The sequence below is a fragment of the Cavia porcellus genome, unplaced genomic scaffold (assembly GCF_034190915.1).
Source record: "Cavia porcellus strain 051 isolate PalLab524CR breed Dunkin Hartley unplaced genomic scaffold, mCavPor4.1 scaffold_9, whole genome shotgun sequence".
NCBI classification, from domain to species: Eukaryota; Metazoa; Chordata; class Mammalia; order Rodentia; family Caviidae; genus Cavia; species Cavia porcellus.
The window spans coordinates 28445798-28464974 of NW_026947492.1; the positions used below are offsets into that span (position 1 = coordinate 28445798).

The 19177-nt window shown below is 42.6% G+C and overlaps 1 pseudogene; it reads right to left on the reverse strand.

The window, feature by feature from the left end:
- Nucleotides 1–4875: 4875 nt before the first annotated feature.
- Nucleotides 4876–5625, reverse strand: LOC100714038 (rRNA-processing protein UTP23 homolog; annotated as a pseudogene).
- Between the last annotated feature and the right edge of the window lie 13552 nt (nt 5626–19177).

The following is a 19177-nucleotide window of genomic DNA, read 5'->3' on the forward strand; positions in this document are numbered from 1 at the left end:
ACTATTTACCTTTGAATAGATTATGTAATCCAAGAAACTCCAGGTTCTCTAACACAGGGGAAGTAAAGTATAAACCATAAAAGGGACACATGCTCAAATATTCCCAAGGGCCCAAATTTTCACTGAAGCAAAAATTATATTTATCTGATTGATAATTATAGTGATGAATTAATTCCCAATATAGTCTGTTGCTTTGTCTTTTCATCCCCCAAGATTCACTTCCCTAGTCCAAGTCCAGTGATGACTTGTCAACCCCAGGCTGGTGAGATTTTATATGGTGATGATAGCTTTGGTTCTTTGCAATATCGTTTACATTTATTATTTACCGATGCCCAAATTTCCGGGATTTTTGATACAAAGAAAAACAAATGTGAAGTTAAAAGCAAGATTGATTGGCCAAATAATGAACACAAAAAGAGCCTGATTATTGATTGTAGGTAGATGTCCATTTTCAGCTCTGGGAAGCAGCTAGAAGGACTAAGTGTTCATGGCCACAGAGTAAAGAGGGACCAGATAAACCCCAGAGAACTTTACACAGTCTTCAGCTAGGGAGGAGATGGCATAATGTACTTAGTAGGAAAAGAAGAATCAAGACAAGTCTGAGTGAGAATTTTTAGTAAAATTCTGATTATTCTTTTCTTAACATCAGGACAGGTTTGCACACCTAGGTGTGAACCCATTGTTTTCAGGCTTCTTATTGCCACATTATAAGAACAGTCTTTCTCTGTTCTCCTCATGTCCACTTTTTGCTCCTGGCCTGATACTAGTTTCCCCGAGGCTTTGTCCTGATACACTCTTTCCCTACAACTCCTCCTTTGGCTTAGCTTTCTTTCCTGTGTCCCCTCACTCTGCCTGATCACTCCCCGCTGGTACACACTTTCAACTGAACTGGGCAAAAGTCCCATTCGCCTCAAGAAAATAACCCAGCGATGACAGTCATGATGCTATGTCTGGTCACTGCCTCCTTAGCTCTCTCTAGCTGCTAACTGATCTCTAATTTACTGTGGAGATTGTTTTTGCATTGAGCTTCTTTCACTAAGTGTGTTTAATCTGCTGTAAAATTGTTTTCATGGTTGCAGTCAATGTTATAGTGACTGTAAAACAATGAGCATTTTTTGCTTTACAAAGGAACTTAGCTGTCTTTATGCAAATGAACATTCATCTAATGCCATTAAACATGGTTCCTGGGTGAGCAACAACTGGATTCTTGGATAAACTTGTTGACTCAGTCTGGGAGTCAGAAGGCAGAAACTCTGTGTCTGATGCCTGGAATGGGTCTTGTTGGAGACATTTAATCCATATCTTTACCCTTGGTCATGGGTTTGTAATAGAAGTAAAGACCTGAAACCATTCTCTCTTATCCTCTGGGATTAATATCAAGCTCTATCCTGAACTTTCTTCCATACAATGCAATTATGTTGGCTTAAGAAAGTGCTTGGTGGTGTTAATCACAGAAGCCACGTTTCAGGTAGAAGACTCAGGGTCTACTGGGAACCCTACAAAAGATGCAGCTTTTGATGGTGAACAGAAGAGAAGAAAGAGGAAATTCATTTTCCAGCAACTGAGCCAAATATTATGTACTATGTGCTATCTGCTTTTCATCCTGGTTAACAGTTCTGCAGAGTTGGATATCATGGAGTGTATTACCCTGGAAGTTGCATCTAACTTTGGAAAGTGAAATGGATATTGAGAAATGCAACACCAATCCCAAAGACTAGTAGAAAGAAGGGAAAGGGAGAACAGTGGACAGAAAGAGTATCTGAACTTCAGTGCAAGCCCAACAGGAGCTCTGACTGGTTTCAAGGATCTCTGTAGAAACGAGAATCATTCAGAGACGACCGTGTGGGTAATTAGTCAGGCCACCCTCTGTTCTCTCAGGGCCATCAGACACCAGATTTGGACCAATAAGAAGGGCGAAAACAGCTCCTAGGCCTCTGAAATCTTTGGAGAGTTTGATAGCTGAAAGCTGGTACTAAAAACAATCCAAACACTGAAGCAAAAATCCATCAGCAAGAGGAGGATCTGATTGCCCATCATGGTGTCCAGCATGGAAGGTATGAATAAAGAGAGGACAGACAATGGCCTAAGGTGACTGTTACCTCATCTTTCCCAGTACAATAATAACTACTATTTTGCAGACTTCTTCTAGTCAAGTCACACCCATTCTTGTGAAAGTCTCACAGAGATTCATTTGATAGAAATTGTTATAATCTCCATTTTAACAAATGAAGAAACAGATGAATGGAAGATGTGAGGATCTTTTTCAAAGGTATTTCAGCTAAAGAGTGACAGCCTGAGGACTCAAACCCAGTGTTAGGTGTAACTCTCAAGACCAAGCTGTCCCCCATGACGCCACCCACAGCTTTGTCCCAGGGACTCCTACTGTCAGAGAACATCTTTAATACTCCCCTGGATTCTTCAAGACCATGGATGTGGGAAGGTCCCACAGCTAGAGAAAGAATGAGCTTGAACTTCTGGCAAAGCCGGAACCATAGCTGTGCCCTTTATTGGGTTATCTCCCTTGTTCCACTACCCAGGACCACAAAGGCCTTGTGAGTGCCATGATCAGATTCTCCTTTATTTTCCCAAGTTCTCTAATGTTGCCACCATTTTCCCATTTTCTCCAGGGTTCTGGAGAAGGTGACACATCTAGGGGAGCTGCTTGTATGCCCCAGGTGACACAGTGCAACAGAAGCTGCCAACATTGGTTCAGCTGAGAGGAGTGAAGACCTTCCTGGACCTAGCACCTGTGTAGCAGGGACTCCTGCCTCTTTAAGAAGGATCTTTTCCAAAGCTATTCAGGATTCTGACAGTTTTCCTCTTTTGTAGAAAATTTTTCATTTTTTGATGTTTCAGACCTTTAATACAAGCTCTCTCTCCTATATTGTGAAGCAGTGTTTTCTCCCAGAAATCACAGCCACTAGGTGTCCTGTGTCCTGTGAAGACCTCCCATTGTTTCTAGAATGTTAAGCCCTTTGATATGTGGGCAATCAGGTGATCACCAAGGAGAACAACCTGTACTCACTCCACAGTGCACTGTGTTGGGAGGAAGGGATGCTCAGTAGTTTAGGCTCATCAAATGCATTTATGTGCAATATTTTAAACCTCCAAGGGATTTAGCAAGATATAAGAGTCTGAGACACATTTCTGCTTGGAACTCTCTTTTTTCTGCTTATCATAGATTTGACTCATTCTTGATCTTCAGGCTTCAATGGAAATATCACCTCTCTAGTAAGGGCCTCTTGCTGCTAGAGTTTGGATTTGGAGTGCTCCCTACAGGCGTGGGTGCCAGCTGTGGCACTAGCGGGAGGCACTGGTTAGGAGATGTGAGCTACTGGGTAAAGTACTAGCTGGAGGTGTGACCCTTAGGGGGATCTTGGGACTCTGGCTCCTTCTACTGACTCTTCTTCCTGGCCAGCATGAATTGAGTTGTTTTGTACGAAAACACCCATCTGCTTTGATGTATTGCCCGCCACAAGCTCCAGAGTCATGGATGAACTGACCATGGACTGAAAATCCTCAAATTATTAGACAAAATAAGCTTCCTGCTTCTCGGATAATTTCTCAGGTGTTTTATCACAGTGATGGAAAGCTGACTAATCCACTCGCCCGGTAATTACCTGTTTTAACAACTTGTCAATATTGATCCAACCTGAATTTTTTGTATATGTATTTTCACTTATTCATAGACACTTACCACAAGAATATAAGCTCCGTGAAGGCAGAAACTGGAATTACTGTGGTCCACTGGTGTGCACCCTAGTATAATATCTGGCATATGGAAAACACACAGTAAATATTTTGAAATAAACGAGCAAGTGAGTGACAGTAGGACCCTGGGTAATGCTTTGAGGTATCACTAAAGTGCAAACAGGCAGAGGAGAGAGGGAAAAAAACCATCCGTGAAAGGAACAGCGTAAGCAGGGACGCACATAGGGATACGGCAGATGTGCGGGCTGGGCTGCGGTTGGACGCAGCTGCTCAGTAGAGCACTCATCAGCTTGGCCCGAGTCCACTGGACTGTTGGGAGGGTCAGCCCGAAAGGCAGTTACTGAGCCGTACGTGGAGCTGGAGCTGTGGGGTGAGACTGTGATTCATCACGTCGGGCACCCCTGCCGTGGGCTCACCACCCAGGAGCACAGTCAGGACCCCACCATATCTGCTGCACCAGGAAGAGCCAAGGGCCCACATGGAGCCCCTGCTGCCAAGTAAGCGGGAGATGTCTGCAGAGGATCCTTGTTACACTGCGTCTTGTGCTTCCACTGCGTGGTCACTTTAGATTCGAATGCACTGCTCGGAGCCAGAGTCCTGAGAGCAAACCAAGTGGCTTTGTCTGTAAAGTCAGACCACTTGGCCCAATATTGTTTCTGCCAGCTTTTACTAGATGTGTGCTTTGAACAAATTAATTATTCTTTTGGCTTCTATTTCCTGATATCTAAGATTGAAAGAATTTAATATCTAAGAGGGTTTTGAGTGAGTTAAAATTGGAGATCCACTGCTCCTCATCTGTCTATCTAAGCTGCTGTAAGCTGTCTAAGCTATCACTCACCTAAATAGGTAGCGATGACAGGTCTAGCATCTACATACGTAGACAGATGTGTGTTTCTATATCTATATTAAAGTCTATGCTGTATATTACTATTTTATATATTTATGAATATATATTAAAACTACATATAATTCTCAATAAATTATAATAATATTTTTAAAAAAAGCACAACCACTCTTAAAAGTAATTTAGAAGTAATGTTACACAAACGTATGGAGTTCAACATTCATTTGCAAAAATGGCTGCTTTATAATATCTACTCTATGATTTTAATAGTAAATTCATCTTTCACATTTAAATGTCTTTAGTAGTATCCACAGTACCTCTTAACCTTTGAGACTCTGCTTCTCAGAAAATACTGCTGAATCTGTTCTGGATTCTTATATTTTTTTCTTTTCATTTTCTTTTCAGAAGCAGGCGATTTTGTACCTTGCTCTTTTTTCTTGTGCTTCAAACAACTATGAGAATTGAAGTTGCTGATTTTCTTACCTTTTTTCTTCTGTGCTCAGGATTTTTCATTAAACCCTGATCCTCTTGGAGTTGCTTTGCACCTTCTCCTGCGCTGAGACAAGCTGACCTGACTCTATTGCTTTAACAAAGGCAATTGTTTTGGGAGAAGATTTGTGCAAGACAAAAGTGTTTTGAATAATAAGTATGAGAGTAACTCTAGGCTTTTTCTTTACTTTCACAGATAAATTCTGATCCTGTGTTGCACAAAATAATGGTGAGGGTTTCCCTCTTCAACCCCAGAAAAGCAGACAGTTTGATCCACTCACTGAATTCTTGAAATTGGTGGCAGTTTTGAACCCACCTAGTATATCTGTGCAATTCGTTTTGCATTCCATAAGTCCTTTCCTGATGCTTCTAACTCCTTTAACTCACATCTGGTCATACACAGCTGTGTCTCTCCCACATAAGGTAGCAGGTGCAGCTATTCCTGCAGCTGGATATGGTCCCTCGGGGGCTGCCTGACAAAAGTGCCCTAAGGCAGAATCTGGTAGGACTCCCGGACTCTGAAATTGTTACAAAAAGAAGCCAAGATGCCTTTGGACATGTTTCTGCCTGGTGAACTTCATTCCCAGTTTAGGTGGACTGAGGCCAGGAAGCAGCAGCACCTCCTCATGCACACGTCGATAATCAGGGTACTCAATAATATTATACATTAGACACTTAAGGTAAGAAAGACAAATCACAAATCACTATTTCAATTACTATGCATTCACGCCATGGAGCCTAAAGTTGACTCCCTTCACCAACAGTAGGATCTGGCCCGGGCTGTCTGCCAAATGCGGGTCTGTAACTCCAGGCTAAATATAACAGACCGCATTAAATGCACAGCCCCCGAGAGCCAAGCAAGAGAGATGTTCTGCTGCCAAGGCACAGCATCATCTTGGCCCTGAAAATTAGACTCGGCTTTTCTAAAACTTCCCATTTAAAAATGGCTTTCTTTTGTTGATCTTGATATTAGATCTCAAGTCACGTTTTGGTCTCAAGAGACCTGGATCTTTACATTATCAAGCACTTTCCTACCACACTCAGAGGAATTTTAAGCTGACAGTGTCTGATCCTTTGATAATTGGAAGTTTGATTTCAAACAATCAATAAAAAATGTCAGAAAGCTCAAATCAATGCAGCAAACAAATGAATTGTTGATACATAATTTAATAACAAATGTTCAAAAGAGAGCTTCCTTTTAACCTTGGAAAAATTTTAAGACAATTAAACATCAATGGGAAAATTATATTTGTAAAATGAGACAGCAACCTGAATACATTTACATTTCATTAATTGAGAGCATTTTCTGAAGTCATCCTTAAAGGAGTACCAAGTGCAACAAACACAGAGCACAGAGAGGCTGTGCAGGAAAGGCAGTGGCTAAGGGGCCGAGGGCCCAGGAAACTCCAGGAGCGGCCTTCAACAATAAGCACACTTGTGCACATGCCCTTGGGACACACATGCCACTGGACCTCCAGGTTCCCATACTGGATTTGTGTGCCTGTTCCTCGATGTCACATAGGCAGCCACTCTCTTCTCCATTCCTCATTGTCTGCCCTATTCCAAAACCTGTTGCCTGATCTCTCCTCTTCTCCACATCCAACCACCATATCTATGTGCTTCGACTGGTGTCTTTGTTCTTCAGAACAGCAGGAAGATGAAGTCATACAACCCAGGCTGACCACAGCCTTGTCCTCCCAGACTCACCTGAGCCCACTGTTGGAGGCTACCCGCACTCTCCTGTGACCTCTGGTCCATACTTTCCTCTATTCATGAGGAACTCTTGTATTGCTTTCTCTGTTTTCCATCTTAAATTCATGTGATCACATTCTTATATGCAAGCTCATTCTTCTCGTCCTCTGAGATGGGAGGAGAACCCAATCATCATCTGGCCCTGTGCTCAGCATGGAGTAACAGAGCTTTGCTGAAGAAAAGCAATGCCATGGGCTTGACCCAGGCCACTTCATGTAGGCAGACTCTGCCATGTTCTGCAGGACTCACACACCTCTTTCTACACCAACAGGCATTATACATTTTACACTGGATTCAAATTCCTATAGGGCTCTTATTCTAGAGCTAGGCTACTGCTGCCTCTCTTCATATCTACTTACAAAATAGAAAACATCAGAGAAACTCACCCTTCCCTCCTAAATAACCATTTCTTTTGTAAAATAACCATTTTGTAAAATAACCATTTCTTTTGTAAACTAGCTAAAATGTAAAAGCCCATTTTATTATGAACTACTGGACCTGCCATCTAAAGATCTACTATCTAATATACAAGGAGAGGTCTAGAAATATGGTTAATATTTAAATAAACAGTTTACTACACTAAAAAACTCATTGTCCTTAATCTCCCTCAAAATACTCTCCCTTCTTTTAAATGTACCTATCTCATCTTTCTTACCACTTTTGAAACAGCTCTGGATGTTTTTCATGTTTTTATGACGTATGATCAAAAATATAGTGAATGTTCCTGCCCAGTGCTGTCTGACAGAAAGGAATGACCATGTGTCTTCAACCACCTTATTCACCTGAACTGGCACTGTGTGATGTCTGACTGTTTCCCAAAGTCAGTATGACCACAAAATGAAAATGATTGAATTCATGCAAGATTATCAAGGCAACCACAACAATGCAACTAAACGCATTCACAAGAAGGACTTACAGAGTTGCTTCAGAAAGTGGCAAAAATGATAGTGTGTTTGAAGTGAGGGGGACGCTTGGAGGAGATTAATGCCAATGTGTCTTTTACTGCAATAACATTTTTTATTTATAAGCACTATATTGTGCTATCACACTTTGTATTTGTCACAAAAAAACCTATTGGAAACCTGAAACATCAGTCGTTCAATCATTTTCTAGACGTTACCCAAGCAGTGAACAGTGGGGCTGGACTGGAAGCTGGAGAACATGGCACCGCAGCTCACATGCTGGACCTTGGTGTGGGAGGTAGCCCAGTCCCCGTGGTGGATCACTTGCTTCTGCTTGCTGAGAACTGTGTCTTTGGTGATTCCAATAACTTAATTATTCATTTTTAAAAATTAGATTATTCCCATTGGCATTCAAATTTGGTCAGTTTGACATACCTCCCTGCATGGTAAAATACTAGATGATATTTAAAAACATCTAAAATGTAAGATAAAAAAGATAACAAAAAGAACCACAGAGAGTAGTGGCCATCAGTAGTGAGAGACTGGCAGATTTTTAGAAGACAAACTATTTGGAAGCCTATTCATGGGTCACATATGGAAAGTCAAGATAGACAGCGCTCAGCAAAAGAGACTGCTCAGCCTAACTGAGCAGCCCCATCCAGAGCCAGACTCAGTGGGAGTGGCAGAAGCTGGGAACTCAGGACAGCAAGGCAGGATCATATGAAGCTTCAAGTCTGTATCATTGGCCTTCACTATTTACCCCTTCCCCTGCCCTTGTAGATGGCATTGTTTCAGTGCCATTAGAAGTTGTAGGAAGCTATTTTTCATACATGTGGATATAATTAGGGCAACTAGTTATCACCCCAGAAACTGAGCTTCTAGAGTCAATATTCTCACCTCTTACTCCTGCCTCGGACATTAACACTGTGCCAATCCTGTGCCTGGGAATTGCTTTTCATTCCTTCCGAGCTCCTTATTGTAATTCCCCCCGATTCATCTCAAGTACCTTTGCTCTAGATATGATCTTAATCATTTTTATTTAATTATTTCTCTGAGCACTACTGTTTATTTCTTTTGTGGGTTCTGTCACATTATATAGCTCATTTCTTTATGTATGTGTCTGCTACATCTCCTCCAAGACAGCAGGTCTCTGTCTGGTTTCTTCTCTGTTGTGGTCCTAATACTCAAGTTGGTGCCTGAACACATAAAAGCAAATATGAGAAGATGGAGATGCTCACTACAGCAGGGCAAGTGAGAATGCAAGCTCTCCATGTCTATGGGTACCACACACTGTCAACCTGGGGTGATCAGAGCACTGGTGAGAATCAGATTAACATCTTCATGGGAAAGTGCAAGGCAGGAGCAGGTTGGAGCAGCATGGATCAGAACCTCCACATGGATCAGAACCAAAGAGAGCAGTAGTCAGGCCATGGTGACTGGCAAAGAACCTTAATGTCCCTACAAGGAATATGAAAAACTACACTGCCAGGGCAGCTCGAGTCTGGGCATGAGGACAGAGATCTAGGTAACCTATGACTAGGAACAAGATAAAACAAGCTGAGATCTGGAAACTCAATGTGGAGTCAAGGCAAGAATCACCTGGAATAGAACACCCTTGCTCAATTATTAGTCCGCTTTATTTTTTATTAAGCCTGTTCCATTTTTTTAGGTACTGAATGAAGCATAAAGGTAATGGTTTAAACAAATTCAATAATTAATTTATGGTCAGTAATCAGCTCATAACCTGAAACTCCTTTAAATCGCCTGATAGGAAAATCAATGACTCAGAGTCTAGGCAGGGAAGTCTCCCGGAGGGACGCTGTAACTGGTCAGATTCTACTTTGTTTATCTTTTAGAGCTGGAATTCTGGGTCCTCCCCTGACTCAGATTCCTTTTCCTAGCACGTTCATTGTCCTGCTACGTCTTCTGGTACCCTGTTGTAATTGGGTGGAGAATGGTACAGGACCATGTCTGTCAGTCTCAGAGGGCAAGGCAGTCACAACCTGGTGTGCTTTTTGAATCTTTGTCCCCTTTTTGCAGTGACCATGGAGGCCACATATGGAAAGGCAAGGCCACTGCTACTATGGTCTGGACCATCAAATAGAGTCCAGATGGGGATGAGAACTTCTGAGGACATCTGCTTAACTTAGGCCACATATTCCATGAATGGTAAATAAGCTGCTGAGACTTTGTGGGTGGCAAAATCCTGATGCATAGACACCTAGGCAATGTCCTAGAGCACACTGCTCCAACCCCAAAGTGATATTCAGGCTTTAATTCCTTTCTGGTGATTGAGGACACAAGATGTCTGCCTGTTTTCTGAGGTGACAGGGAGGGGAGGCTTCACAGACAAGCTGTCAGAACATTCTCTGAGTCTTAAGCTGCCTGCAGGTAAAATCAGGTATTCCTTAGGGGGAGCCTCACGAAGCAGAGCCTATCCACCTTTACTTGCGCTTGGGCCAAGCAGGCAAAGAACTGAGTTCCCCTTCCTTTGGTCTACCTGGGTATAGGCTGTACTCACTTGGAAGAGAGGGCAAAGTCCCTGGAAATGTGAGCATGAACTTAAGCAAGGTGCACCCATCCCCAGTACCTCCTTTTTCCCACAGGAGGCTCAGGACCCCGTTACCACTCTTTTACATGTGAACTTGCTCAATGACTCTGCAGTGCTTCTAGAAGAAATCCTGCTTCCTCCTTCTGCTGCATGGCCTGATTGCTGCCTACACTTCTGTTCTTCCCTTGGAATTCCCTGGAGTTTGCCTCGAGCTCTCTCTTCAGAGCTCTCCTCATGCCAGGAAGGCTCTGGCAGAGTGTGCATCATGCCTGTCCTGTGCACCACACCGTCAACTCAGGGCTCAGTCTGTAGAATGAATGAGTTGAACTGCCAGTTGCTGTGCTGGAGATGCTCCCTCCAAGACCTCATGCACACACCTGCTCGCCACACTCCATCCATGGACAGCACCAACCTATGAACATACCTGGCTTCCACTGTGCCCATCGCACCTTGTGTCAGCTGAACTAGAGAGACGTTTACAGCTGCGTGTTCAGTGCATGGGGCTCAATGGCACCTCACAGGTACGGAGCTAATGAGATGCCCTGGATGCAGCTGGACCCTAAGGGAAGGATGTGTTGATATTGCCTACACGGTGGACTTTCTGTTCCCAGCAGTCCCCATTGCCTTGTGCTCCAGCCGCCTGGGTCAGGTAGGAGCCCTGTCTAAGGTGGCTTCCTGCCTCAGATGAGGGTGACAGCTGTGCCCCTCCTTTTTACCAGTGCATCAGCTCACTTAATTGCGCAAACACAGACCAAGTGCTTGGTGTGGGCTGGAATCTACACTGCTGTCTCCTATTTGCACTGCAGTCACATCTCTGGTTGCTGCTAACTCAGGACCCAAGGTTATAGCTCAGAGGCTGCCCCAGAATTGTGTAGAGAGTTGAGGAGAGGGAAAGTCGCATAAATCCATACCCAATACAGCAAGTATCTGAAAACATCACATCCTAATCAAGTGCAAAGCACCCTGTGCTTGCCATAAATGTGGAGACACCAAAATAGGGAAGCTAATGAGAAAATATGTAGTTTACTATCACATCTATTTTCAGAAAATAATAATTGATTTTACACAGAATGATTTTTTACAAACTTCTAAACCTAGAATGGTTCAATTTTCCTGCACAGAGATAAGGAATAGACTGAGGATGCTTTACTATGGATAGAGGGGTGACAAGCACTGACCTCTATAGATAAAAACCAAGCTAGATTGAAATCCCTAGGCCCAGCCCCCTTCCACACAGGGCTTCAGTTTGAATGCTTATAGGACTCTGTGTGACAATGTAAATCACCTCCCTACCCCTTTATTCCATGCAATCCAACTCTCATCAAAAGAAATAGTGAGAGGAAGAGAAGCTGGAAGCTGGGATGATTGACAGATGGGAATGACAGGCTGTTAAAGTTGGATGAAATCCCAGTAGTTATTCAATTCATTCCTCTTTTGCCTTCCTTTCTGATTTTTATTGAAGAATACTATAAATACTGAAGTGTACTTATCAAATGTACAGCCTAGTAAATTTTCATAAACTGAACACTGCAATGCATTCAGCCCTGGAACAAGAAATCAAAATGGCCAATGCAGCAGAAACTCCCCACTAGCCCCACTGCTACCATGCATGTGACCAATGATTGGTGCCCTGTATACTGGCTTCACCCACTTGGCACATGGTGCACATTGCATGTACACTATGCATCTGCTTGCATCTGGCTTCTTTCCTTCAGGGTTGTGTGTAGTAAACTCATTTATGTGTCTGTGAGTGGCTTACGATCCTTCTGCTCACTGCTGTTTAGTTTTGCCCTTGCCCTTTGGGTTAAAACACCACATTTTATGTCTTCCTTTTGACTAACCTTCCCTTATTTTACCTGAAATATATTGGAGTCCAGGAGGTTGGCAGGTGTCTGAGGTTGCAGTGAGTGTGGTTCTCAGTGCTGGATGTTGTGGACTGCACATCACAGGCTCCCCCATGTCCTCTGGCAAGCCTTTGCATGTTTTCTGCTGTGTGTGCCTGCCACATTCCCTTTCTAGAGAGCAGAAACTAGGCTTAACCACATGTACAGATGGAGGTTAATAAAAGCAACTTTACTCCTTCCTTGGCAGATAAACTGCAAGTAACAAATCTGAATGTACATAAAGGCACATAACACCAGCTCGGAGGTAATATTTCATCTACTCTGAATGCAGCTGTACCCCAGAGGTATTCACTTGGCAGAGATTTCTGCTCTTAAGAACTGCTAGAATAAATTTTTCCAGGAAGGCAGGTGGATTTCTTTCCTGCAGAGTCTTGTTAAAACTGAAACTACATTGCCCATCTCAGGACAGGACAGGTCAGGGGCAGAGGCAGAGCGGCTCAATGGCTAGGAAACTGTAAACCTGCGATGGGGCTGAGTGTGGATTTTCCTCCTCTGCACCTCACCCCCACATATATTGCTGTCCATCTTCAGCACCTGCCAGGCATCCTGCTGTCCCCAAGCACCAGCTGATTCCCTGTGACAGGGTGCAGGCCACTTGAATTGGCCCCTCCTCCAGCTATGTGCATGACACCTCCCTGTCCCTGTGATAGGCACCTCCAGTCATTCTCCCTTCCTCTGCCTAGTGGCACCTGCCCATCCAGGCTCATTCAATGTCTGCATAAGCAGGAGCATCTTGCTGTAAGTATTCACAGCAGCTGGAGTCACAGATGCCTCCTCTTGGAGGGTGACTGGCTTGTGTGTTGAACTCCTCCACAAACACCAGCCACAGAGCAGGCCTGGGCTTCCTCATCAGGACTGGACATGGAGAAGATGGTGGGGAGGAGTGGCTTCCTTTCCTACCTACTTTTGGAAAACCCCACCTCATGACACTGCTGAGAAAAGACTTCTTAGAGTTAGCAAAGTAAAAAGTTCTTACATGATCAAGTGGAGGTTTTCCTGCAGCCTGGGTTAACTTTTGTATTTGTAGAGGGTATCAGAGACCATTTCCACAGGGCCAGTTATCAGTGAGTCCTAAGGTCTCCTGCCTGAAGTTATGGCACATGAAGAGAAACGAAAACAGCAAGACACAAGAGTTGCAAGGAAATAGGGCTCTGGGACTATCAGTGTTCTCAGGGGAACAAAGAGCAAGCATCTCCAGCTCACCATCACTTTTTATTAGCTAGTGGGAGGAGTGTGTGTGTGTGTGTGTGTGTGTGTGTATGTGTGTGGTGTTCTGTACAGTGCTTTTCCTGGAGCAGCATACAAGTAGTTTAACATCATAAAGGAAACCAGTTAAGATTCATCTCCATACCTGGGTAGCTAGTTTTTCCTGTTTTGTCATCAGCAGACTTTCTCTTGGCCTGTAAAGCAGCACAGCCTCATTGACTGAGAGGAAGAGGAATTTCCACATTTCAAAACTGGCCACAAGGCGGCGCGGGGGGGGGGGGCTCAGACACCATCTATGTCAATTTGTGGTCCCCAACAGCCATGGGAGATGAACACAGGGGCCCCCTAACCATACTGAACCACCTCTTCAGAACCTTATGTGAAGAGGGACAGAATACAATAATATTTCTTAGAGTTATTAAGTTTTTCCTATTTAGGGGAGCATTGTTTTATTATGAGTACAAAAAATACTAAACAATGTAAAGACACACATGGTATCTTAGGAATTGTTGCCATTGTTGTTCTCCTACTTGTTTTGCTTGGTGGTATGGAAATTGGATTCACAGGAAAGAGAAGAATCATAGCAGAGGAGATGCCCTGCCAGGACAGGAGGCATTCTAGCTGTCAACCAGAACGACAGATTCTTTAAAGAGAGAGGAGTGCCCTTAGGAATGAGAACGGGTTTGCAAATCTATACATGGATGCTATGCTGAATCTTGAGGGCCTGTAGGTGTTCCCAGGAAGGAAGGGAATAGCAGAGATCTTAAAGGGGAAAGTGGTGACAATCACCTAAGTTATTTGGAAGCAGTGATCCCTAGGGACAAGGATTAATAACAAGGGTAATGGGGCAAGTGAGCAGCTATTAGGCACATATTCTTAGATATTTTCGTAGTTCAATTTTTTTATAAGGCTGCTGTGACCTTTGGTTAAGGAGGTGGTTTTCAGAGAGTCCTTGGAATAGTTTGTGTGTGTTTGTGTGGGTAGGGGAGACAGAGAGGGGAGAGAGAGAGAGAGAGAGAGAGAGAGAGAGAGAGAGAGAGAGAGAGAGAAACTCTTGTTTTGAGGTTTCCCAGCCCCATTTTATTAGATTTGCCATATATGATTCCATCATTTTGGGACTGACTAGGAAGTCCACAGGAAGTTCATGACAAGTTCAATGGGAAACAATTATTAATAAATAATACTAGTTATACTAATTATAAGCAACTAATAGATTACCTAATAAATATGCTAATCATAAGCCACTAATAAATTAATAAATATACTAATTAAAAGATGCTACTGTCATAAAATGCGTATGCAGGTCTAGCTTTGTTCTAAATACTTCCTGCATTAGACTCAATCTTCCAATAACAGTTTAAGGTAAGAATATTATTTTACAAATTAAAAAAATGGACAATTTTCCAAATTCGAACTGTGAATGGCAGATCCAGGGTTTGATTGTGAGCAGTCATTCTGGATCCTTTGCTGTTAAAGTTTAATGGTATTACATGTTCTGAAAGTTAGAGATTTCAGTAACCAATGGAAAATTCATGGTGATTTGACGATTCTAAAATTAAAAAAAAAAAAAAAAAAAACTTAATTTCTAAACAAATTCTCCCAGCTCGTGTGTAGACCTGATGGCTGCCAGATGTGGATGAAGTAGGCTGTGCCTCTGAGTTTTACTGTTGCCCCAAATGTGAGGAGCCCCCATTCTGAGGCCACATAGCCTCCCATGTCTTACTCTAATTCTCCCCACACACCTGCTATAGATCCCTCATTGAAATGTTTGCTCTGTAAGGTTATTGTGTCCTTTAGTAAAGGAACACAAAGCAAAACAAGCAGCAATCTCCCTCAGCCCTCTTTTTTCTTCACTGAGTTGGCCCCGTGGTTTTTGCCGATTGTTTCTGTTGCAAAATATTTCCTCCCACCATACAACTGACATTAATCTTACTGAAGTCATATTTTGTTTTTATTTAGCAAAATTATCTGAATGTATCCACTTTACTATGGCTCTTGAAGAATTTGGCTGTGTCTTGCTTTTGATCTTTAAACTTTGAACCTCTTCCCTTGCAGCCTGAGAGTGGCCTCCCAGCACCTTTTCCAGACTGCTGCCCATCTGTCTCTTGGTGCATTTGGACTCTCCAAGAAAGTTTGCATCAACCAAAGATGTGGGGACTACCAGTGTGCCTGTGTTGCCTGAACATGAATCTCCAGCCCCAAAGCGTCTTGTGAAGTTCATCAAGAGTGCATAGGGGAGCTCCGTGGGAAGCTCAGCACTATACACTGAGCTGGGCTTACAGTTTCCCTGGGTTCAAGCTCCAGTCCTGCACTGCATCTCCAACAAATGCCTCAGCCTGACCATGCCCTCTTATCTCTGACCTGCCATTTCTCTTTGTTCTCCATGCCTTCTCCTGGCCCTGAACAGTGACCTGGAGTTGGTCCTGCGTGCCTCCATGCGGGCTGCCTCTGCTTTTTCATGCATCTCAGGTCGGCCCTATCTTTTTCATCACATTGCCACCTCCTGGAGCCACGGTGCCAGCATCCTGCTGGCATGCATCCTGGCTGGTGCTCCTGTAGCTCTGCTAAGATTCTCTGTCCCCTACTCAAAGCTCAGTGCCATAGAGCAGGCTCCTGTCACCTTCAACATAAATCCTACTGACATTTCCAACACTGTCTCTGGCTAATTTCCCACAAATGTCATGTGAACAAGCCACTCTTTCCAACACAGAGGGCTCTCTTGAGCTTTCTTGTCAGCGTGTATGCTATTTCCTCTTTAAAAATTGAATCCCTACTTCGTCTCCTGTCGTCTGTTCAGGCTCAGATTAGTTTACTCTCTCAAAAGCATTTCCTACCTCCTGTCACTTTGCCCCAACTGGATCAAATGTCCACAGTCAATATTCACCTCCCTGCCTTCTAACTTCCTGCCCCTTTCTCTCTCATTCCTACAGATTGTGATAAAGACTCAGATAGGGTTCTAACAGTTCAAAATGTGCTGTGGAAAAAAATAAAAAGGCTTATGGCCTCCGTATCTGTGATCACTGTGGTTCAGAGACTGCTAAGTCCTCTGGAGGACATGTATCTGAAGACAGAGAAAAGAAGCATAAAGGTAGATTAGGAGGCAAGATGGAATGAGTCTTACACTATACACAAAAACTGTGTATTCTGACTTTTTCTTGCTGTGTGATGAACCACCTCTAAATGTACTGCGGTGACTAATGACAACAAATTTATCATAACTTAAAATCTTGTGGGGTGTGCATTTGAGTAGGGTTCAGCAGGGTGACTCTTCTATTTCTTGTGGTGCTGCTGAGGCTGTTTAGTGGTTCTCAGTGGGCAGGCAGGTTGGGAGGGTCTAAGATGGTACCTAGTTAAAGGTGGTTATGTATCATCACCTGATATCTAGGGTACCATTATCTAAACATGCCATTATTGAATCAACCCAGGAGCACATAAAGCTCCTGGTGTACTTCCACAAGTAAAGGTCCTTGCAACCTAAAACCTAAGTGCTAGGAGAGACTAATTTTCTGTCAGGAGGGTGGGGGGATGGGGATGTGTGTGGGGTGAGTTGTTATGGAAAACAGACCAAATATGAGAAGAAACAGAACTGAGGAGGTTTAGGAGGCAGCTGATAACACTGTGGACTTGACTGGGATTTCTTCCCAAAGAGTCCCACCTGGCAGATTCCTGGGCTTTTATGGAGGGGACAAGGGAGAGGTACAAAGGCAGGTTCCATACATTATGATTGAAAGGTTCTGGTGATAGCTTTGGGTTGTCAAGGGAGTTTAAACATCTCAAGTTACACTGTAAGGCTCTTAGTTACCTGAAGGCAATAAAGACACTTCAAGTTACATTGCAAGGCCATGAGCTACACAAAGCAGTAAAACACACTCTGCATAGAGTAATGTTCTATTATCAGCTTTGCTTGGATATGTCTGCTGGGCTTTGGCAGGCATACTTGGTGGGCTTTCTTGGCAAGCCTTTATTCAGAATTTTAAATTCCATTTCAGGGGCAGGTACAGGATAATCACAATAGATGTTCCACTTCCAAATGTGGGGAATGTGAGGGTCATTGCCTGGTGACTGTATTCTCCAATTCCCTGATAAGGGCTCAGTCTGTGGCCTGGGGCTCATACTTTGGATTCTTCTTTCCCTCTATTTGCAGTTAGAGTTTCATCACTTTGTTTCCCTTCTGCCTCAAAGCTGTGACCCAGAGAACTTTGTGTATAATAGTCTGTGTTTCTTCTAGTCCAAGCTGACAGTGCATCTATCACCTGAATTCTCTTTAAAAGTTTGCTTGAAAGTTTTTGTTTTTTCTACATTTTCTGTTATTTAATCTTATTATGTGCCACTGTGAGAAATTAGCTGACTTTCTAACTTTCTGCCTAGAAATCTTCTTAACCAAATCACCTGTTTATTAAGTTTATAGTCTTTGTCACACAGCACTGCAGGCAAAAATTTTCAAACTTTAACCCCTACACAACAAAGGTTTTCTTCCTTTGTGACTGTAATATGGTCTTCTCCCTGTTTTCTTTAATCTTCATTTACGGTCTCCTTGAGAGCCATAGTCTTTTCTTTTTTAAAATTTTATTTAAAGAGAAGTAAAAGCAAAACAGAAAAAAAGAGAAGCAATAATACAGAATTCCAAAAAAAAAAAAAAACAAAAAAACAAAAAAACAAAACACTAAGGAATCATTAGTTGACAAATTACACACTGTCAGAAATAGTTGTTCAAGTTACAAAATTAAAGCATACAAAGTGGACATTCAAACAGTGAGACTGCACAGAGTTCTGCTCAACGATCCAACAAAAACGTAGTAATATGGTTATCAATCCTACACATTTAAGCACACATGCAGTTATGTTCTTTAGAGCACTTTCTTTTCCTCACCTTTTGACATAGTCTCTTCTTGTATGCATACCCAGTCAAATGCACTGTGGTCTAGAAGCTTGTTTTTATAAACACCCTACCTAAGGCACCAAATTCCAAATTCTGCCCTGGTAATACATTGTATTACAAATTATAAATACATGTTTCTAAATATTTGGTAAAAGTCACCAGTAAAACCATCTCTTTTTTTTTTTTTTTGGACAGTTTTTAATTACTCGTTCGATTTCATTACTCTTCCATGATAGGCCTATTCAGTTTTATAATGTCTTTATGATTAAGTCTTAGTAGAATATGGGGTTCTCAAAATTTGTCTGTTTTACCTAAGATATGCATTTGTTGGTGCACACTTGCTCATAGCATTCTCTTAAAACAGTTTTTATTTCTGGGAACTCAAGTTTCAAGACATAGTGACTTGGAAAACAAAACAACCATTTGATTGTATTTCAGTTTAAGAGCTAACTAACACTTTAGGCAGAAGTCAGTTTGGTGATTCTTCTGCTCCTTTGGGCATAGGGTGACTTCACCCAGTGTAAGTTAGCTGTGGTGCATTTTAACTGCTTCATCACACGTCTCAAATCTTCTGCAGAGTGGGCCAGAAGATACTGTCAGCTGAGCTCACTGACCGAGGAACCTGCTGATGACTTCTTCAGTCTGGCCATCTCAGCTGTCTAACATTTTCTGTCCATATTCACCTAGATAAATATCCTAAAAGCCTCAGGTGGGACCTTTGAGTTGTCTTATTTTTTACACTTAATGTTCCTAAATGTTACTTTAATCACATTCTAGTGGTCAAGCAAATGATTGGCTTAGCATAGGTTTAAGGAGAGGAATAAGTTTTATGTCTCAAAATGAGCCATTACTCCCACTATCTTGTTTTGACTGATTAGACTCTGTTCCATTCTGTATGATAGTATCAAGTTTGAGGGTATAGGCAACTACTTTGAAGGC